The sequence below is a fragment of the Anopheles funestus genome, chromosome 3RL (assembly GCF_943734845.2).
Source record: "Anopheles funestus chromosome 3RL, idAnoFuneDA-416_04, whole genome shotgun sequence".
Lineage (NCBI taxonomy): Eukaryota > Metazoa > Arthropoda > Insecta > Diptera > Culicidae > Anopheles > Anopheles funestus.
Genome location: NC_064599.1, coordinates 58,359,181 through 58,382,497, shown reverse-complemented (window position 1 = coordinate 58,382,497; position 23,317 = coordinate 58,359,181). Strand labels below are relative to the sequence as shown.

At 39.8% G+C, this 23,317-nt stretch overlaps 1 protein-coding gene across 3 annotated transcripts in view; it reads left to right on the top strand.

Annotated features, from left to right (window-relative positions):
* The window catches only part of LOC125767524 (zinc finger protein jing homolog), a 154,024-nt gene that overhangs the window by 41,703 nt on the left and 89,004 nt on the right, over nucleotides 1-23,317 (top strand). For all 3 annotated transcript variants that reach the window (XM_049434170.1, XM_049434169.1, XM_049434171.1), the window contains one exon: nucleotides 4,927-4,988. The gene's annotated coding sequence lies outside the window, so the exon portion shown is untranslated. The remainder of the gene's footprint in view (nucleotides 1-4,926; nucleotides 4,989-23,317) is intronic.

Genomic DNA, 23,317 nt, shown 5'->3' with positions numbered 1-23,317 from the left:
GACGAATGGGGCGTGCAATGCGCAATGCGGCAGACAAAAATTGGCATCGATGTGCGAATGGATCGTGCCACATGGCAGAGGGCAAAGAAAGAAAACACAAAAAGCAAAACAAAAAATTTGCACCAAGTACCCAATGCACGATGAAAGACAGGGAGTTTACGATGCGCATCGATTGTTCTTCGGGTGATGAGGTGGACCACCCGCTCGCATGGGTGTAGCGGACGGTAGGACGCACATGGGAAGGGTGAAAATGTGCATCAGGTTGCAAATTGGTCCTCAGTCTGTTAGACCAAGCGCCAAGAATGAAAAACAGAATACGATTGCACCATCCCCCATTGGTGGACGCTGCACACACAACCAAATTGTGTGGTCGTTGGCCTTCGCAGTTTGTTGGACGGTACGATTATTAATCGTGTTTAAGTGGTATGTGGCTTAAGCTTTACAGTCACTCGACTACTTGAATGGCCATCAGTTATTTTGTACCTTTTTTAACATCCGCCCAGCTAAACGTCAAGTTGTTAAAATAATCGTGGGAGCGATAAATTAGTAGGCATTTGCTGGGTGATGATCAGCTTTGATATTCATGATCCTAGTAAGTGATCGTTTTAACCATTTTCCATAATTTGCTAGTGTGCACATCTGAAGCACTCAATCATGGTAAATAAACAATGCATATTTATAGCAAGTTTTAGTCTTGGCCACCATCTTGAATTTTCTACTACTAGAACATTATTATATTAAAGGCTTTCATGATTTGGAGATTTAAATCTCTCCAAAACTTCAAATTCCAAAATTTGCATCTTAGTTTAAGTCTCCAATAATTATGAGCAATATGAAATTGGATACTAAGATGTTTAAGTAAGGATTGTTTAGACTAAAATCCTTCATATCTTGACATGTCTTTTGTTTAAAAAATTTGCTTGAAATCCCTTAATGGAACGGTTAAAATCTTCCCTCAAAGATAAGAAAGACCCAAATTAATGTCTTTTATATTTGTGCATTATCTACAGTAATTATTATCTACAGTTCTACAGTTTCCCTATTTTACTTCGAATGTCAACACCCGATAGGAACTAGCGTAAACGGCCATTCATCTCTATCATCACTTCTTCCTCTTATCGTTCGAGTATCGAGTTGATTTAAAACATCCACTAAAAAAACGAAACTAACTCACATGCAATCAGCAATCGATCGCTAATTTGTAACAACCGCAATGGAAGTGATGATTGCTATCTGTCCGTATGCATGTCCCTTTGCCCAAGTTGTCTCTCAGATCTGTAGCGAACCGCGTTTGTGTAGCGCCACCACGTGAGTCAATGAACAATCTCGTCACAGTACATGACATGTGAGTGAGTGATGGGTGAGCAGCAGCACCGATCCCGCAACAGAAGCTCCTCGAGTGCCCGAGAGTCCCGAACCGGTTCGGATGATAATTCTCTGTTCGTACCGCAAAATAAACTACCAACTGGTGGGTTTCAATCAGTGTGTTTAATGTCATAAATAAATCCATCAAGAAGGATGGAGCAATGGTACCGTTGTAATTGTGGTGTCTTCAAGAGTGGATCATTAGTTTGACATCTCGCTTTTTACATCTCGTCAGAATGAAAGCTGCCTGTTTTACAACATCTGACTCTGTACGGATTTATTGTTTTACACCTTTGGGCAGTAAAAACGGATGGAGTGGAGTCATGAGATGTTATTCCATATATTCAAATGTTGTTTGAGTAAACAAGAACTCTCCATCAGATATTTCATTTACAGCCAATTCCTAAGCAATTGCAATACTGTTCACACGAAGGATATCGTTACCACAGCTCACATATTTATTGAAAGGACTAGTTTTGATAGCCGATATGTTCATGTCTATATCTTCCCTATCTAAACATTCCATAAAATCCACCTGTGTTCTAGAATTTCCATACCTTACTCTCTTGGTGAGCGATCAATATATCAACCCTTTTGATATGGACATTCCGAAACATTGAAGTGGTTTCTGATGTAATTTGATTTGATGAAAAAACCAACTTGCTGCCGATGGTAGTGCATGGAATGATCGCTTGCTGTCATCATACGACAGCATCACGACACATCATCTGAACCGTACTTCTGCTTCATTTCTCTAAAACCTTGCCATGAAGAAGAGAATGTGATGAAAGTTGTGGAGGCAAAAGGGTCAATGTAAATGTTTGTACATGAGCTGCTGTAGGCTGATGGTGTGCTCTAGCAAGAAGTAGCAATTAGTCTTTGCTGGACAAGATGTGGTTCTCGTACGTACTCTACCCTTTATGTTGCGTCTTTTCCGTGTCTAGAATTCATCGGAACGATGCACTCCACAGAACTTGCAGTCAATCATTGCCAGCAGGTCAACTGTTTCTTCATCGCTCATCTCTGACTCCGAATCCGTTAACTAGCCGTTCTAAGCCACCGGTGCCTTTCCTTGGAAAATGCTGAAGCCCTTGCAGATCGCCAGATTGCCGAATGTCAGATGCATAATAAACGAAATGAATGAATACGTGTTTCGGTAGATTTCTTTACCACTTCAGTTCATGGCACCGAACCTGTGGTTGATGCTCAAGATATCCGTGTACCGCATTAGGTAACGCACTGACTTCTGACCGTACCCAGAAAAGGGAAGCTCAAAACCTGACGATGTGTGTGTGTGCTTCTTGGTACGTGTGCCACCCTTCAGCGGGCTTTCTCCGAGGTGTCATCTTGAAGTCATCGTGAACTACCACAGTCACCACAGCTGTTGACTTGACTTCCATCCGGCGCTCATTCCCTACCACCACTCTATCCAAACAACCGTGCTCAAGCGAGTGTGTAAAATAGCCTGCAATGAGGAAAAACGATGCTAATTTACGGCTTAGAAACTCAAGAGACTGAGTTGAGATGAACCTCCCGAGTAGGTCTCCCTGGTACGCTGTAAGTTCGCTTGGTCGCTTTCGTTTGCCCTGTCACACACTCTGTCTGTCTGTTGGCACGGTTCCAACCGTTCGGAATCGTTCTACGAGCGTTTGAAACCCTCGTCTACACGAAAGTCTACACTGAGCGCGGTCAAGCAGTGAAGAAGCGGCAACAAAAAAAAAACAGGGAAGCTTGTCGGCATCGTCATGCTGCGGTGGCTTTTACCATCCTTCCTTTCGGTATTGTTTGCCAGTGCGTTGCATTCCCACCTGCAAGCCCTTACGTTTTGTCCGGACACAGTACGTGGCACAGGTTCATTCCAATCGGTCACTCTGTTCGGGCTCTTCCCCCAGAGCCTTGCCCGTGTTGGAGGAGTGCAATTTTCCAACCGTATCGAGCGAATCTTTACCGCTTCTTGCTGTTGAGACCGGTTTTTGCCTGTGATTAGCATCTGATAGGTCTGTATTTTTTGCTGTTTTTTTTTTGCTTCCCTTTTCTGCACTATATTCCGCTTGCAATCCTCATGCTCACACGGGTACTCTGGACAACCTTAGACATGAGGCTTCTGACACCGTTGGTACCCGGTGTGGTGTGTTGTTCTGTTGCACCACACAGAACCGGCCTGGGGTGAGCATTTTGTTTTGGGTTCGGATTATCTCGGATCTGCCGTTGAGACGCACAAATGAGTGCAGATGTACTGAAATGTACCGTCCGGGAGGGACACTTCACACGCATGCAAACAATCAGTCAGCTCCAATGTGACCAAATTGTGAGAATGATCCCTAGCCCTAACGGCGTTTCTTTTTTTTTTTCAACCCAAAATGCACACTCCGGTCAACGACAGTGGATGTTGACTCGTTCGCAAATTAGCTATTTATAAATTCAACAAGTCCTTCAAACCGTTCGGACCAAGATAAAGCTGCAGTACGCATACAACATCAATTCTCATTCTTCCATCTTCTGCCCGTGTGCTCTGACATTCAGTGCACCGTGTGCTCTGTGTGGCTCCTCTTCGACCGAATTAATGGACGGTACATGGCAAACAAGGAGTGAGAAACAGGCTTCAATATCTGAAATTAAATCCCTTCCACTCTGGGCGAACGAGAGAATTCGGTACGGTACGCTATAATTCATGTCACGCAAAAAGCCGAAGAGACCTCCTCCGGGGGGTACAATGAGGTGGTGCGCTTTTGTCACTTTCCGTGCGCCGTACAACCGATACGGCGAACTCTTACATACGCCGGAAAAGATACGGACGTAACCGAATGGACCATGGCTGGGTGCACAATATTGCGGATATTAGAATGCAATCAGCAGTAAATGGATTTGAGGATGTACTGCGAGGATTTTTGCTTGAAGGGGGTGGGTAGAAATTAATCGGTGTTTGCACTTGGCACATGGCGATGACTGGGATAAGGCACTGCGGTGTGGCAAACATTGGCAAACCGTGTGCTGTAAGTCGATAAAGTCGCATCTAATTGCTTTACGATTGAACTAGTGTAGTAGCGTATTACTTAGTTGTGTGTTGTGCATTTGCAAAGAGAAGAATATTTCATTGAAACTGAGTTGACTAGAAGCAGTATTGACTCGATGGGTAATATGTCTATTCCTTGGTAATGCAAAGAATGCGAGTAATTTCTTGAATTAGGAATTCGTCTAAAATTCTTGAGCTTTAATCAGTGGAAATTATTCATATGAGAGCTCAATTAGACTAGATTCCATCAAGTTAATGATGATTTAATGGGGAATACCGTCAGGACCCCAGGATACACTCAATTTGTATTTACAGCCTTTCTTCAAACAAGAAATTGGATGCGGCTGAAGAAGTTTTCATGGATAAGATATTGGGAGGATCTTCCATAGAATGGCACGCGAACGAAACACTTGATATAAACCAAATCATTCTTAATGCTTAAGAAAAATGAAGAACTTGAGGTTCTGTCCAAAGTAGTTCCGAATTCATAGAAAATATATTGATTTTATAAATACAACTCATAATATATAATTTTTTTCTTTTCCCAGCAACACCCGCAGCAGTACCTCGATTTGACGACATTTTGATTGACTTCTCAAAGCTTTAAAAGGTAATAATTTTCTCAAAATGTAGTCTTACAAGTCCCATTTTTCATCCTCAAAGATTATCTTTTAACACAACTAAAATATTTTATTATTTTTGTAGCAAGTTTCGCAACAGAGCCAATTAGAGATGCTTAATTCTGAAAACTCCACTAGTATCAAACATTTTATGGTTGAGCATTTAACATTTATTCCATTTTTTTTTTAAATCTCCAGATGCATTCAAAACCTGTCTCACAAATACCCATTTAAAGAGAAACCATTAAAGCCCACAGTTCGGCCTACATTTCCCCCAATCCCAACCCAACAACCACTGCGGGTGTGTTGGATTGAGTGTATCAATTCGCGTCGTCTGTTACCTCTAAACCTTGAGAACGTACCCAGGTTGTCTTATTTATGGTACCGAACCAGTACACCTTCGTACCGTTTTGCTAAACCGCCTGCTAATTCCGCTGGTGATAATTAGTAATTCTACGTGCTTGCCAGACACACAAGCCGAACGGCAATTTCATTAGTCAGTGGTTGGTGCGCGACGTCACCACGACGCAATGACTTCCGGGCAAATCCTAGCTCGGTGGCTTCATTTGCAATTAAATTGGATCAATATCTTGCTCTCAACTTTTGCTAGCGCTAGCTGGATTTGAAGAACTGGCTGTCCTGTGTAGTACGTTTGGTGTTAACCCCCACCACCGCCGTAAGCGTTGCATTAGATGGCACAGGTGGAGAAGGTCTTAAACCGCTGTAGAAGATTTGCACACGAAGCGAAATACGTTGTTTCGGCGGATGCATGCCGGACAAGTGCACCACCGGTGAATGCTTAGCTAATCGGTTGTTTAATGCACACACGATTGAGGTTAAGGCTAGCCACTTGGAGCGTCATCATCATCGGCGCTGGAGACTTTCGCACGGTGCAACGATGCATGGACGCCGAGAGTAGAACGGCTATAAATTCTCCACCAAAAAGAAACAACATCCGCTTTATTTTGTGCATAAATGTGAAACAAATGGAAAAGTGATTTGATGCTGACTGTGCGGTTTTCCGTACCAGCAGCGTAGATGTACACCACCGTAAGTACATTCCAAACTTTTTGGCAGGTTTTAGCGCTGGGATGGTAGCGGTTCGGTGTGACACCATCACCGACCGACTTACCGAACAGTTCTGGTAGACTGCTAGACTAATTAAGTTTCAAATTTGCACAATCTTTTCCACCAGTAAACTCGACATCTACAAGTCACGTACAAATATACTACCACAGACGTGGTCTCTCCCTCTTTCCCTCTCTCCCTATCTCTCTTATCACCATAAAACTACCATTTTCCATTCGTACGGAAAAGTCTCGCACAGAGTCGGTGTAGATGTGCACCGATGGTACTCGCTTAAATTTGGTTATTTGCTGCGGGGCGTGAAAAAGTTTTAAAGGAAACTTAATTACTCCGCACCACCACCGGCGTGTTCCGCTTTGCTTTCGTTTCATCCGAAGCTTTTATCGACCCGGCCGGTCTCATCCCCGGTAACATCCTTTCCGTGTGCTCGTACTGTGGCAGGATTACAGCTAGCAGCAGGATATGGCCGTAAAAATCCTTGTCACGAAAAGGAAGGGCATGAGTCCGTTTGCTTTTTGGGCACATGGAATTTTACATTTTCACTTTCAATTTTACGCTCACCATCATTAAAACGCTAATGCGTGTCTTACGTTGAATATTGGGTGGAAGGTGGAAGAAAACTTCGATAAGTGAGTTTTAGCAAAATTTTTATAGCATTTAAAGCGTAAATTAATTCCATCCTTAAGATCATTTATTATTGATTTTTCTGCTGCAACTGCATAAAGGCAAAATAATGCATTTTCTTGGAATCTCACATTAAAATTAACGAAATATGTTTCTCCCGCCGGAGTCCGGATTTTATCACACGATTTATCATGAAATAAATTATTCATTATACAGTTTTACGAGCGTTTTAGGCATCAAAAACATTAACCTACAATAAATCTATTCATACTAAATCCACTTCCACTTCAAGAAGGGGGTCGTTTATCAAGATGTTTACAAACACAAAACAAAAAACATAAGCAAGCAACTAACGAATCGAAAAACGGAAGCGATTAAATCACGACTGATAAGCGAGTGTGTTTAGCTTCGGAAGTCACCGTACTGACACGCTATTCTAAAACTTCTCCCTTCTTCAAGGATACTTAAGTCGGGACTTATTCATGTTTCAAACATGGAGGGGTTTTTTTTCTATTCACCTTGTTTTTTCTCCCAATTCCAAACTCCCTACTTCGCTGATTACTTCCACACAAATTAGACGACAGATCGAAAGATAAAAAGCGCAAAGGTAACAGTTGTGGGCGCTTCGTGCTTCGTTGCGGAAATTGTCGCACATTTGACGGCTGTCACTTGACCAACGGGTGGATTTGCTTTTTTGTTTTAACACTTTTATGATTATTATTTGGTTGCGGTTGAGACTTGGGAGTTGGAGACTAATTTTGACCAACGTTGCAAAATATTAAATTGTGTCTTTTAAGTTTGTTTAAAAAAAAAACTTTTAACTTTAGTTTAATAAACCATTTGTACACTGATGATAACAAAACTAAACAATAAACAAACAAAAAGAAGCAATAAGAATAAAATATGTGACAAAACAATAATTAAAGTGATGAAGTAAATATATAGTAAAGTAAACGTACAGTTAAAAAACAAAACTAGATTCAACACATACTACAAAAGAGTTTAATTAAAACAAATCAGTGGACAAATGATTCTCCTTTTACCTGTGTGTTATGATACAAACAGGCAGCAAAACAATCATAAGCTCATTATAGACGATAATTTCGATAATAAGATAACTTTCTTCACGATTTTTTCTCCATTTTTCGTATGAAAACAATTAAAAATTTATAAACAAAAACTTTTGCTTTAAATCGCAACAAAACCATTAAAATAATCTTCCTTTCAAACCCCTGTCTAAAGGTGGAAATGGATGGAAAGAGAAAATACTCACACCAGAATAAAAGAAATATCGTTTCTCTCCGGCTTATTCATGCACCATGTCACTCCATCCGTGGTTTTGCAAAAGGAATGAGAAAAAAGTTGATTCAATTTTCAGCCTGACAGAGATGCCTGGCAGCGGTACAGTATCGTTGTCGCGATGAAACACCCGAAAAGAGTGAAAAAGTTTTCTCAAATGATAATATCAGTATCATTGATGGGCCATTTTGAGCGGTTGCAGAAGAAAGTGGATGAGTTTTTGTTAGGAGTTTTTGGGAGCGTTTTAGCTAACGTGAAGTTTCAATTGCTATACACCGTCAATAATCATATACAAATTCAAACGACTTTCACTAGATAAAAAAAAATCGTTTTTTTTTTAAATTTAGTGAAAAAAGTTTTCTGATTTTTCCTATAAATCTTCAAAGAAACACAACTTAACAGGAGTAGAATTGTGATTGATTGAGGCAATAAGTTTCAGTTCTTGTCAGCAAAAGAACAACGAAAGAAGGAAAAACATGAGCAAAAAACGAATTTCAACAACGTTTCCATTTTAACCGGAAAGCAATTTATTGGATAAATGCAGAAAAATCCTTTTTGCACTAAAAATCACGCACAAGCGCACAATGATGATCGGTTCCCGCACGTACGTTGAAAACTGCTTGGCCAATTGACATTCACTCCTTCTAGCTATCTCTCTGGGCACAAACGGTGCAAAGATTTTATCTCATAACCCCGATTTATCACATCACCAACCGCCTTTGGCCTGCGGTAGGTAGCCTTTTGGTCCAGAAGTCTCACTCCAACCCTTCGCTGACACTTGGGCACGTACGAGGAGCACATATTACTACGATGCTTTACGAAGTGTGCAGCTGAAGCATTTTATCCTACGTTATCCGGGTCTGTCACCTTCCGTAGACGAATCTTATCGGAAAAGTGCATCACGTTTCAAATGACGAAACCGTGCTGGTGTGAAAACGATGCTAGACAACATGGACACTGAGTCAACAGCTCCACACAGCACTTGGAAAAAGAGAGGGGTTTTGCACAAGGATATATCCAGATAAGAGTGCATGTTCATCAAATCTTCGTTCCTGGGGTGAATTGCTGTTAGGTAAAATGTCGATAAACTTCGATGCGTACCGTAGGAAGTGGGCTATTCTGTTCACCAACACCGTAGTCGAATATCGTCTTGAGAGTGCTCTCGATAAGAAATGGAGGACACCATCAGAAGGAGGTTGTAATCCTTACTTATGACATTCGTGTAATCTGCACTGCTTTATTAAGAAGTGTAAGTCTCGAAATGAAACCCAAGCTGTCCGGAAGGATAACAAATCGGTCAGAAGATATGGAGAAAAATGATGAGAAAATTGTATTTTTTTTGTGTTTGTTTCATATTTTTTCTGTAGCATTATTGTTAGTAATTATTATTAGTTGTTTGCTTTTTTTAGTTATTTTATTTCTATTTGTTGAAATATCCTTAACATTTGTTTAAAAATGTTTCTGTCGTTTATATGTTTACTTTTTATTCTAAATACTTTTTATTTTATTTTAGTTCTTTTTATATAAGTTTAATTATTATTTAGTATATTACATAAATGAATTTTAGAAATAATAAATTAAATTTAACATATATTAAATACAATGTCTGACAAGAACATATTGTAAGAGATTATGTATAACACAGTAATAGGAAAAATGAAAGGTGAAAACAGAGTAAAAGTTCAAAAGTAGAGAAAAAAATATGTTACAATTAGTACATAGATGAATTCTACAAACTTAAATATTTTTGATAAATATGAGAAAAAGACAAACAACAGGAACAAAAAAAATCAATATTAGATATAATGTTATTATGTTAAAAGATTATTTAATTCATTGGCAGAGTATTGAATATTCCGCGAAAATAAGCAAACAAAAAATGGTTTCTTAAATGTGCACGAAAAAAGGGGAAAAATATTTACTTAATTTGTATTTATACAACACTAGCCAAACCGAAAAGTACATCAACCACCCTTCTTTCGCGTGTTCAAAGTCGTACCACTCGGGCCACTGCTGAACTACTGCAAGGATTCATTTTTTGATCATCTCGTAAGTACTTTACCAACGGAAAGTTTAGTACGTCGTGTTGCTTTCGGTTTCTCTTAACTTTAACCAAATTTCCATTTCCCCATTTTCATCGCGCGAAACCTTACGTTTACTGTTTTCTGTTTGATTTCACTCCCTTCTAGACCACACGTTCTGAACTGTTGCTTTCCTTGGGGTTTTTTGTAATTGAGAAAGGAGCAAGAAAGCGTGAAAATGGAGAGAAGAAAGAAGGGGCCTGGGGTGGAGTGAAAAAATCACTCCAATTTGATTTTGATCTTTAGACTGCGGAAACCTTTCAACTGATAATCTCTCACCCCACCCGAGGGATGCGTTTTTTTTCTTCTCTCCATTTCCAATGGCCCACAAAACCTTTTCCCTCCCCATGAACAACCCGAAACAGCGAACGCGTTTTTATCGTGAGAATGTTCATCCTCCTTAACCATATGGCGCATGGTGATGGCATATACTGGGCGATTCTGATTTTTCGCCATGGCGCTGCTGTTAGGGTGTGTAGGGTGAGACCATCAAATGTGGTGTGCCATGGAGAAAAGAAGATGAAAAAACACAGGAAAACACACGCTTTTGAATGCCATTTTAATTCGATATTCCATTTCAACCCCCTATTAATGCTTTGCCGAATGGTTTGGCCCAACATACGGGCGTATACACTTCATTTTGACGGCTTTTCTTTGCCCTTTGCTGTTTTTTCCTCTCTCTCTCTCGTGCCCCGTGTGTGTGCGAGTGTCATTGGTTTGCTGATTTCATTTCATTTTCATTTTATTATTACCATTTTTTTTCCTTTGCTACTGCTGCTGTCACAACGGGCTTCTATACTTAACCGTTCTCAAGGGGGGATTCGTACGGGAAGTTGGTCTCGTTTTCACATTTTCATTCAACACGTTTGCCATCTCGTTTCCATTAAAAGAAAGAAATATACAGTCACACAAAAACATCGCTAGTAGCACGTGCGTAAACAGCAAGTTGTTACAAGCCAGTGAGGGGGTCGTCAGGATATTCAGCGCCCTTCGTCGGTATTGCAACCGGACTAAATGCACAGGGCCATACGCGCGAGCCGAACGAGGGGTTTTTGTGGACCATCGTTGCTGGGAAAACAAATTTGCCTCACTTTTGTGCACTTACAATCGTTGCCTCCCTTATCGAGGGGTGGCCGCCACCCTCAAAAACCCTCAACCCTGATCCTTATCGTGCTGTCGAGGTCGTTAGGATCATAATTTCTTTATTGTTATTGCCATCGCAGAAAAGTACTGCTATTACGGTGTTTTCCTTTTTGACTTTTTTGTCCCCTCTTTTGTCTCCACTTACTGCTCCTTCCTTCCTTACCCTTCCGCACCCCCTCTAGTCGGATGACATGGAAACCGTTCCCTCAGGTGTGCCTTGTTGTATTGCTTTTCCCCGATGCCAGAGCTACATTTTTCCGCTTTAATCTTTCGACCCCCCCAAAAGAAAAAGGAAAAAAAACCGTAAGCAGACCCGTGAGCCTATTACCGTATTTGAAGGGTTTTGGGGGGTGGGGGGGCGGTGGGGGGGGGGGGCGGTTATAGAACCGGTTCCAGGCAGTGGCAGTTGACGATGTTCTGGAATCGGAATCTAATCGGAAACAATTTCTATGTGAACGTTCCGGCTGCGATTCCAATGCGAAAGATTCGTTGTTTTAGCAGAAACAAAAAATGTTGATTCCAGTTAATGTTTTCGGTACACTTAAGGGTGTGTTTATTGTTTGCTTTAAGAATTGAGAAAAATGTTTAGACGAAATAGTGAGTGGGGGGGAAAACCCCCCTTGCGAGAGGATTTTATTAATTTTCTTCAGAGAAATATTACTTTCTTAAACAAAGAGCATTAGCAGGATACGTTTTACGATGAAACAATTTTTCGATAAAATTCATGAAAATATGTTAAGTCATTTTTAATAAATTAAAGGAACATTTTCTTAAGGTCTATATGGCTTTTCTATTTCTCTTAAAATAAGCAGTAATTATGTTACGCACTGTAGGTGTTCATCACAAATACATTTTTAAAATAAATTTAAATCTTAATTTTTCAAGTCGATTTTTTGTTTTAATTTTTTTTTATTCTGAAAAGATTTTAATTTGTGCGAAAACATGTTTTTAATCGTAGGAAATTTCTGCTGAAAGACTAGTAAAATTCTATTTTACTAACTCACTGTAAGGAATGTCTTTTCTAAATGACATTTAGTTCCTAAAAACAACCCGCTAAACCCCACAATGTAATAGCAATGAAAGAAAAAAGCATCAAACGGGACCGAACGGTCATAAAACACAACAAAAAGTACGTCTTATCCTTAATTGAGTCAAATGGGTGGCCTCGTCTAGTCGCTCCACTGTTTTTGAATTTTGAAAGCGGAAATAAAATAAAAGCAAACAAAATTCGATAACAAACTTTCGTTGGGTCCAAACAGAACGCAAAAAAAATCAAGTTTAATAAGTGGGAGTTATATTTCTCTCCAGTACGTGGACAGGTTCGTTTAGCAGAGTGTTTTCCTTTTTTTTGCTGTGTATTATTCATTTTTCGTGCTCTATTTCCCTGGTCTATAAGGGAAAAGGGCTTTGGATGTTGAAGAAGGTTTTTCCTCTTTTTTGCTGCAGACAAATCACAGCACAAAAACACACACACTTCCGGTTCCGATCCTTACCGGGTGGGACAGAACTCACGACCGGGTAGGCTTAATTTGTAATCTGATTTCGATTCAACCATCGGTCGCTTTCCCCCGACTCCCGCCTATGAACTTCATTTAATCATTCAATTTACAACTGTCGTTCAGGAAAAATAAGGGTGTTCATTGGGGCAATCGTTTCTTTTCACCAGGCCCAGCACGAAAGATATGGTACCGGTTGTCTTTTCGACAATGCTGCAACAAGTAAATTAGCTCCACTTTATGACGAAAGATGCTTTTGCCACTAATAAAGAAAAGAAGAGAAACCGTTTAGCCTTTGGCAGCCATTTTACGAGCAAAAAGCTAAGCGGCTGCTCGTCCTTTCCGGTTACCATTTCCGAGCATTTGTACCCATCCATTCGCAAGGTGGGAGTTTTTTTTCTCATTCCGACCCAAAAAAAGGATTCCATTTCTGTACCGTTTGTCAGTTGACAGTTGATGGCATAATTTTCAAGATTACCAGTGACAATCTGTCGTAAAATATGAGTATGCTTTTTTTGTTGTTTGGGACGGGAATCATATCGGTCTTTCTGCATCTATCCCATCCTGAGATTTTCCCTTTTTCCAGCGTTTGTTCGGTTTGCCGTGGTGACGTTGCGTTACCGCTTCACGCTGCAGTGCGGCAATTCATTGCCATTTCTTTCACCTCAACGAACCCGGACCGGTGCAAAAGAAAACAACGACAAATGATGATCACGGCGCTGATGATTATGATATTCATGCAAATGATCTGCCTTCAAGGACAGCCGATGGTACCTTCCGTCGGAGCGACGAAGCGTTGAAAAGAAAATAAGGACCTTATTGCACACCCTGGGAAAACCAGGGAGGGTTTCTTTCTACTTCTCCCTCCCCTTGTCCGTATGCCATCCGGACACACTGCGTTGGGGTTGCAATTTTCATCCGCTTTTATTGCGCCCGTTGCGTCCTTGCGTTCAGGCAACTGAGAAAAAACAAAAAAAAAGCAGTGCCCTAAACCAGGCATGCTTGTCAGATTCTTACAAATGATAAGTCTTTTCACAAGTTGGCAGTGAACAGGAAAGAAAAAAGTTCATCCTTTTGTTGAACTTACGTGGAAACCTGTTTCCTGCTGGGTAGTATTAGTATTTTTCACATAAAGCAAAGAAATGACTTTCGTACGGTGTTTGTGTATTTGTTCAAACTTTTTCACTCGAGGAATTTTGCTTCCGCTTTTTTCTTGTTAGTGTTTTGTCTTTTCCAACGCAAACAAACTTGGACCGGTGAAATTCTTTTTTCCGGAAAGAAAATTTGTTTGGGAAAAGTAAAGTTTCAGCATGCAATAAATTGCAGCTTAAATGGAGTAGATTTAGTTTTTCTTCTCTTCTGTGGTAATTATAATGTGAGTGAACTAAGTTTTTTTTTCTTGTTTTGAATCCTGAACGATAAAGTTTTAATACTTAAGTATTTCTTGAACAAAAGCAAATAAAGTTAGAATTATACAATGAGCAAAACAAAGTTCTTTGACACTTTATGAAGTGAACAAAAACAATGCAATTACTTGTAATTAAATAAAAAAAGATAGTTTCTTATAATAAAAGAAAACATAAGATGAAAAATAAGAAAGAACAGATAAAATAAAGAATAAGTAGTAAAAAGAGAAAACAATAAAGATAAAGAGAAGATATCTATATCAGGATCTAACTATATTTATAGTGAAGCAAAAACATAAAATAATATAAGCATAAAATTAAATAATACAAAACATTACAGAAATAATAAACTGTTGAAAAATATGTAATAATTTAAAACACAAAAAAACGTATTAATTAAGAAACTAAAATGGTTTTACTGTATGAAATGTTACATTTGTGTAGTAGCCTTTCACCAAACTTATTTCAAGCTTTGTGAACTTCTTTTAAATTCTCATGCAGTATGCGGCTTCACTCTTCGCGACTTTACTCCCTGACTATCATAAACACAATCTGTCTATAAAGTTTATTTTTATTTATGTTTATTCAGAGTAATATTCTTAATAAATTTTTTTCGGAATTCCATTCTTTATTATTCCACTTGCCATTTGTTTAAATACATTTGCTAAGTTAAAAACATTTTTATTATGTTTTTGAAATCTCTCTTTCTGCAGTACTATCTTGACTAATTGTTTGCTATTTAAAAGAATCCAAACGTTTGCGTAAAACATTTTACACAATTTTTACTTCCTTCTTTTTTATTTTTCTATACATATCAGCATTTTCCTCACCCTTGTCTCCCGATCCAAGCCCCCACGGAAACATGCTGCAATTATGCAAAACTTTATAGCCAGCAAGACTCGTTAACCAATGCGTTAAGTACCGACCGTAAACAGGGCTGCACGATGCAGACACCCTGTTTATCGCTTCCCTATTTATTATGGTTCCACAACATCTTAACTCAATGTGCTTTCGGTACACTTCCGATCGGAAGAAATAGCCCCGCGTTTCAGTTCCTGGCGGTCCGTAACGGTACAGGAATACGGAAGCGAACCCGTTTATGCCAGAAAGTTAGTTCTTGCTATCGTTTGTTGGACGGTTTTGGCTTGCGTGAGTGCATTTTATGACTGCATTTTGTCGTTTCCTTGCGTTTCTTCTCATGGCAGAATAAGAAATTAGCAGCTAATAACACTTTCACCTTCGTCAACAGGGCTATCGATGGTGTCCGGCTCAAGGAGACAGAAATGCTTCCACAAAAATGGAAAAAGGGACCGGTCGAGACAGTCCGTTGCAAGATTTATACAACACACTTTTCAGTGCTGTGCTGAATGGGCTAATGGAGCGATAGTGAAGGAAATGCAATTTGTGCAAACTTCTTAGCGCAAACCACAGCCACAGGACGGTGTTCTCAAACCCAGCTTGTACGATGGTAATAAAACTGAACAGATGAAACTTCCTCCATTCGTCGGTGAAGTTCTACTTGAATGAATCGATGAAGGGAAAACAGTTGCCTTACGAAGGGTGCCGATGGTTGATAGTACGTTTTCCCATGTTCCATTTTCATACAGCATGTATGCTGGTACTCAACAGTCAACTGGAGAGAGAGAGGGAAAGGGAGATTGGCTTTATGTTCGATTGAACGGAAAAGGAAGGGAAGAGACGAAAGCCATGTAAATGCTAATTATTCAATTAGCTGATGATATGAATGCCAAATTGCGAAAATTAGACCATAATGTTAAGATAAGTTTGTGGGACCGTCGGATAAGGACACGTTGATAGAGATCACAATCGTATGACATGGCGGCAAATTGCTGTGGAATGGATCGGGGACGGTTTAGAGTGGTTATGTTCTTTTACTGGTACTGTGGTTATACCTTAACGTATAACAATCTTTTGTAAAGATAGCAAGAACGTTATGTTTCTTGTAAATACTAAGAAAAAGTAGAAATATCTAAAGAATAGAAAAACATTAAAAAATAGAATAACAAAAAAGAGATCCGAAGAGAGAGCCGAAGCCGTAATAATTAATTATAAATAAATAAATAAATAAAAAAGAGATCAAAAATTAAATTAAAACAGGAAGAAGAAATTACCAAAAAAAAAAAGATTTAAACTTCCTTATGTTTACAAATATAAAAAATTATTGAAAATCTCCTACTTTGAACATATATAAAATCTAAACGTCAAGCAAAACTAAGAAACTAATGAATACATTTAAAAAAATACAAACAGGATGCAAGAACATACATAAAATAAGAAAAGAATAAATTTAAAAATTTAATAACTTTACAAACAAATGTGTAAAAACTACACATTGAAATAATTATGAAAACCAGAGCAAAACAGCGTGAAAACACGAAAAAATAAATGCTTTAACTTGTTATGTGATATTTTTCTAAGCAATTAGAACCAATATTAAAAATTGAAGAAAACCCTCCGAATTGAAAATATATCTTATGAAGAATATTATCTTACAAAAACATTTTTCAATGAAACATTAATGTTTTTACAATTAAAACATTAAAAAAATCTTAAATAAACATCAATTGGCTAAAGGATGTAAACAAAGAATTTCCCATTGTACGTTACGCCACACTTAACGACAAGCATGTCCTGTTGGAAAATTTTTCCAAATTCTTGCAATTGTCTAAACGTGGATAGGACGGTCCTTATACAAACCAAACCCCTTGTTACTAGGGCCAAAGCATTCTGTACTTTTGGTTGGGAATTTTCCATTTCCAAACCATGACGTACTTTTTCCGACATTAAAACACTCAAATCTTAAAATTATTTTCATCCATCCTGTTCCTTCTACGTTGCTCTACAAGGTTTTCTCCTTCTCTCTCCCACCGTTTTCACACTTTTTCTTGCTGTTCATTGCTTAATTTTGTAGCAAAACGGAATGTCCTTAAAGTGTGCTCTCGTTTTAACCGAGACACAGGGAACGAAGGAAGAAAACGCTCGTTGAAAGTTTGCGTCCCGACTGCTCTCAACTAAACTGACTATAAATAATCGACATTGTCAACTGCTCTTTGCTGTTCACGTTTCCAAGTTTTCGCGCGTTCGAAGCTCCCTCCCATTTCAGTTCGTACCTTCTTCTTGCTGAATTCTGATTTTCCATTCCGTTGTGCGCACGGGGTTTGAGGGGTTTGAATAATTTAAAGTTTCATTTATGAAATGGCACTTTAATACCAATTTGTGTATTTGAGTGAGCGTAATGGGAGTCAGTTTATGAATTTTTGGTGTTTCGGTGGGAAAAGGGCTGATTCGGAAATCGGACGGACGAATTCGATGTGGTACCCCGGGAGATGACAGTTTCCATCAGCTTTCACACGGCAGCTGCCTGTGTTTCGGAATGTGGCGGGCATCAAACATCAAACGTACGGTTTGCTGGTGTCCGGTGATGGGTTTGGTCTCAAGAATGGATTCTTTCCCCGAAAAACAAACCAGTAGTAGCCAGTGAAACCGGCTACAATAATTGCGTTATAATAATGTTCAATTGACGCTCGTCTGCTTACCGGAATACGCTCAACAAAACTAAGGGTGCAAAAGTTTCCCCCCCTTGAAGCGGGTCGTAAACGAAGGCAAAAGGGTAAAGAGAAAACTTTCTCCTTGCGGAATTTGGCGGCGTGCTCTCGTATCATCGTTTTGCATTCGCCAGGATACCGACACCGGAGATGCTGCCTGGGTAGTAGTGAGTGCCTGTGTGCCATAGACACTGCCATCGAAAGTTTTGTAATTTGTTTCTGTACATTAAATATTGACGCAGAGCTCTGCATTCTTCCGCATGTCGTTCCTCCTCGTCGGGATAGGATGGGTTGGAGCGACGTTCCCCGGTACTTATGTTTGATGTTAGCCGGGTCCGTGCCGTAGTATTTAGAAAAAGGTGAATTTGGTTTCTGTGTGCTACGGTTTTGTCAGGATTTGTAAAGCCAACCTTACTCGGGTTTTATAAATAAACGAGAAGGGTGGATACCTGGCGAAGGTAAGTTTGCAAATTCGGTTTACTGGTTACCGTTGCATGCTTTTGATGTATTGTTATGGCATGATTTATGAATCAGTTGTTTGTTTGATGTTGCTTTAGGTGGGATTTATGCTTGCCGGAGGTACAACAGATACCGCACGAAGCATGTTTCATTCCTTAATAATTGGTGTAGAAAATAGTCGGGTAGAGAATGATAATAAATTATGACACTATTTCAAGCTAAGAAAACATTAATTAAACATTAGTAGCATATTCCTTTAAAGTATTTCCCTCAAACTAAATTTCCTTCTAAAACAATTTCCTATTATGTATGAATTATAAGAACGTGCTATGAAACTATTTTTTTATTCCACTGAAGTTAATTATAGACTTATTAGGTTTTTAGTTTATTTATAGTTTTATTTATGTTCAGCGTTTCACTAAATTAAAAATAAGATTTTCTGAAAGCAAAACCCAACCTCAATGAGAACCATTTTGCTACGACTCCGAAATTGTTCTTTTAATTGCTTTCGCCGCACAACCATCCAAGAACACTTCGAGAAATAACTTCCAGTTAATAGAGCGCCCCACAATCTCTGGCCCCACACCCACCCCTTCGAAATGTAAATTAATTTAACTTTCAAAACCATAAACAGGAGGCGCAACATAAACCTAACCATTTGTGCATTTTGATGAGCTCGCAAGCCGAAACTAAAGTTGGGAAGGGGAAGGGTGGCTTACGAAGAAAGATAATCTTACGAAACTGGCAAACTCCTGCTGATTAACGGCCTGCCAATGCGGTCGAGATAAGAAAGACATTAATAGTAGCGTTTAAGATAAGGGAAACGGTGCAAACAGTGGAACAGCTTGATTAATTTAAACAACTTGTCTTGGTGCATGGAGCTTAGCCGACCGAGTCATTCGTAAAGCGATTGGTTTTCGGGGATTTCGGTAGATATTGCTCACCGCACAGTGTATCTTCTAATTTTGATCAAACAGTACCATAAATAAATCGTGTATGCAATAAACTGTGATCAACACAGATTAATGTAGGCTATTGTGAATATGATAAGAACTAGGCCAAGTTCAATTTTGTAGCTATTTAGCAAATACAACTGATATCTACAGTATGTTCGAGGTAATTCAAAATAGAAATAAACTGACATATAAAGTGTCAGGTTGAAGTAATTGAAGCTTTACTTGGCCTGTTCTTAGGAATTTGTGGAACACACTGCAAAATAACTCTTAAAAACAGAATTTAGAAAGAAATTGGACTTGGTAACTTAATGATCCAGGAATATATAGAGCAAACGAACTTCTTGATATTTTGATGTAGATTAACTGTCATACTTCATCCAATCTTCAAAAGTTTCAGCTTCATATAAGAAATCAGGAATCTAAGAATCATCGTGATCGCATTCATTATGTATCTGCCACAGTTGTCCGATCTGTCACCGAATATCACTCAAATTGTTTCCATTTTTAATACTGGAATAATGTGTGCTGTACGAAGCAGATTTGTTAACTCTTGGTCTAGGTTAGTCCAGTCTGTTCTAGTAGCTGGGTTCTTCATTATCCATGGAGGTGGAGTCTATAGCTAGAGTCCTCTTGATCGCTTAGTATCCTCAAATCAAGTTCTTGTCTAAATTCTTGATTGTGCAGTGTCCTTTTCCAGAGTTGTTCTTATTCAAATAGTCTTAGACATCCTGAGCAATACGAGACAGATGAGTGACATGAAATCCTCAAACCTGGTAACTTCTGTAATGTAGACTAATATTATTCAAGGAGTTTTTGGATCTTGGTCTTGGGGACTGATAATCTCCTACCATAATCCTACGGTACAAAGCAAAACTTAAACTGATTGCTTCACTCCACCCAAATGTTTTATCCCACAAACTATTGAACAACACAATCGACCATCAACAAAGCCACCGAAGTAAAACAATCACACCTCATAGAAACACACCAAAAACCCTGCCAGAAAAGAATGTATACAAAATAAAGAGCAAAACCCCCGAAAAAAAAGACGCGATAAAGAATGTAAGTTGGTGTTCCGCGTGCTAAACATCCATTACGCCCGATATGCGAAAAACTTCCGCATTACGCATAAACGGTTCCGAGCAATTTGTGTTTGTTTGTTATTGCAGCACCAAGCCCCGAACCGCACATAAAACTAACGCCGAAAAGCATCATCCACCATCAAATGCCACCAGACGCGAACCAGAACCCCTTTTTTTCTGGGGCCGTTGTATTGGGCCGAGTGCTGCAATTCGGTGGAATTTCCTGGAAATCCACAAGCGGTTTCACTTTTACCAGTTGGGGTTCTCTTTTTTTTGCACGCGCGCGCGCACACACACACAAAACCCTTTACGAAATTTTGGAGGGAAATACGCTTTCCAGGAAGAATGGCTGATACCGTCAAATCCGGACGGTCCTGTGTCCTGGAATACCTGTGTCTCCTCCGTCTCGTTGCTTGTACCGGTGGTAGTAGGGACGACTTCAACTTTGACGATCCACTAGTTTCGTGACTTTTGCAGTACCTCTCCGACTACCCAAATGTCCGTTCGGGTGTTCTAAAACCGTTGGATTCCATTCTGGCACTTCAGGCCTTCGGTACAACGTTCAACAAAACCTCCCCCCCCGGACCGGTGGCAGTTGGTGAAGAAGTTTTCGATGGTGCTTTGCGTGTGATCCCTCGGTAACTTAATACGTTTGAGTCGTCTTAATGGCGCACGATACCTTGCATCCAGGATGGGACCGTCGTTTGGGGCACCGGGAATGTCTTTTTTCGTGTTCAAGTACCAGCAAACATAAGGAGGAAATAAATAAATGAAAGAAAAGGATGATTAAAATAGACCGTTCGTTTTCTCTTGTGCCACCTGGGAGACGCGGGTCGGTCTGCGTCGTCGTCTGCGGAGTTCGTTTAGAAATAGAAACGGAAACCTTCTCTATTTCTTTATTCCCCTCCATAATTCTTGCCTTGTCTCTTGTTCTAGCTGTTCTAGAATTGCTTACAGCAACATTGTTCCATCACGCTCGGTCGATTGTTTCAGGAACCGGGCGTTTTGATTTTTATGAACCATTATCGGATTACTTGCAGCTCAGGTATTTCAACAAGGGAATGTACGCACACACACACACACACACACGCACGATGTCTCGTGTGGAGTTTACCTTACAAAAGGGTGAAATGATAGAGCAGAGTACTTCAACCACGGTTGATGATGATGGTAAACCTCGGATTAAAAAAAATCAGTTTCAGCTCAACCGGTCCTAGAGTTTACCAGCTTTGGGGTTAAATCATTCTGAGAGGGAAAGACTGCATTACAGTCGTTCAGGTGGTTTTCAATCAATCGCACTTCGTGCTGAGCGAGGGTTGAGATAGATCGAAAAAAATGATTCTTTCTGGTTAAACCATAAGCATGGGATGAAATGTATTGTGCTTCACCCATGAGCATTAGAAATCTTGGGCCCAATGTTCGAAGAAAGAAGATAAGTCTCTCAACTAGCTCTCAAAAACAACTCCAATAACATTAAATTTGTTAGTCGCTTTCTTTAGTAGTAGTCGATTATGGAGGGATATTCGGTCTTTTTGAAATAAACATCACTTGCATTACTCGTATTCTATTCCTGTATTCTGTATTCCCAATGTTCGGTTAGTCCTCATCGATAAAAGCAATTCTTTTACTCCCTACATCCTGCATACGAGAAATAACATACTGCATGATTAATAATCGCTTCCAACTTGCTGCCCTCGTTTTTTTTCAGTAAAGTGTGAAAAATATTCCAATTTGCACCGTAATCCCCACCCGCTAAATCTTAGCTCATACCACCACAAACGGGGGAAAACATTCTTCTCACGCACCTTAACCAGAATTCCCGAATGCTACCAAGTGTTTTGATTACCATCTAAGTCTTGGTCTGGCTAGCATTTGGTTCCAAGGAAAGGGAAAAACACACAACCTACGTTCCACTGTTATCTAGTTCGGCTTTTATCTAGTTTCATCCCTCTTCACATTCATTTCGTGGTCTTTGCAACCCTTGGCAAAGAGCAACTCTTCGGCGGATGTGCTGAATGATTGATACACCGCATTGAAATCAAACAGTTTATCTTCATTGGACAAGAAACTTGTTTCTCCCACCATCATCGACCGAACCATCCGTGCGTACCATCCTTGTCGCTTCTAATCCTTGCCAACCCAAAAAAAAAACGACACCAGCTGCTGCAAGGTTTCTGCTTCGTAGCGAACGAGTCGGCGAACCGTGTCAAGCATCCCCTCGCACACAGCAAACCCCGGAACACCGATCCGGCCCTTCTGCAAAGTTCGCCGTGCTGTGTAGAATTGTAACGAGTCGAGGTTTTTGGGATTGGCTAGGCCGGAGGATAATTATCCTTTGCACACATGGCTGAATCGTCAGCGACCGTTCCACATTTCCCACCGGAGATCGGGAGCGGACGCACAATTAAAGCAAACACTTTGTAGACTCGCTTCGAAACGATTATCTCGACCCCGGCCCCTGTACGAGCCACTTGCGACAAACGGTACCGAAGGTGTCCTTTCGAGAGTGAGTTAACCAAATAATGGCCCCGGTTTTTGTGCAAGAGTTAGGGGATGTTAAGGGATGAATTCGCATCGAAACCATACCCCGACGGGGAGTATATGTGATGGTGATGGGTTTTCCAAATTTCCCAACATTTTCGGTTGTCGCTTTTGAAGAACAGACACATGCAGATTCGGTACTCAGTACAAACAACACTTCAGACGGCTTATCAGAACGCACGGGGTTTAAATGAAAACGGGCGTGAAAATGATTCATGTAATTTGGCTAATGAACAATATGATCAATAATTTGCCGAGTGCTCTGTTTGGGTGATGAAAACGTATTTGGTTGTGAATTATTTATTTCAGGATACTCGAATGGAGTGGAGCAACATTGATTCTGTTCCGTTCTATTCAATGAATATTAAGATTTTTGCCGGGTATCAAATCCTATCCGATCTGTAAGCAGGATTGACTATCTCACTATGGGAAATTAAGGTTAAATATTAGTTAAAACGAATGACAGAAAAAGCAAACCAAAACCTCTTGAGGTTGTAGTTCCACAAAAAAATTGAAGAAAACTGAAATTTCGACTTCTTCGAAGTAAGCCTATGACACTTAAGTTATCTGTTAAATTTGA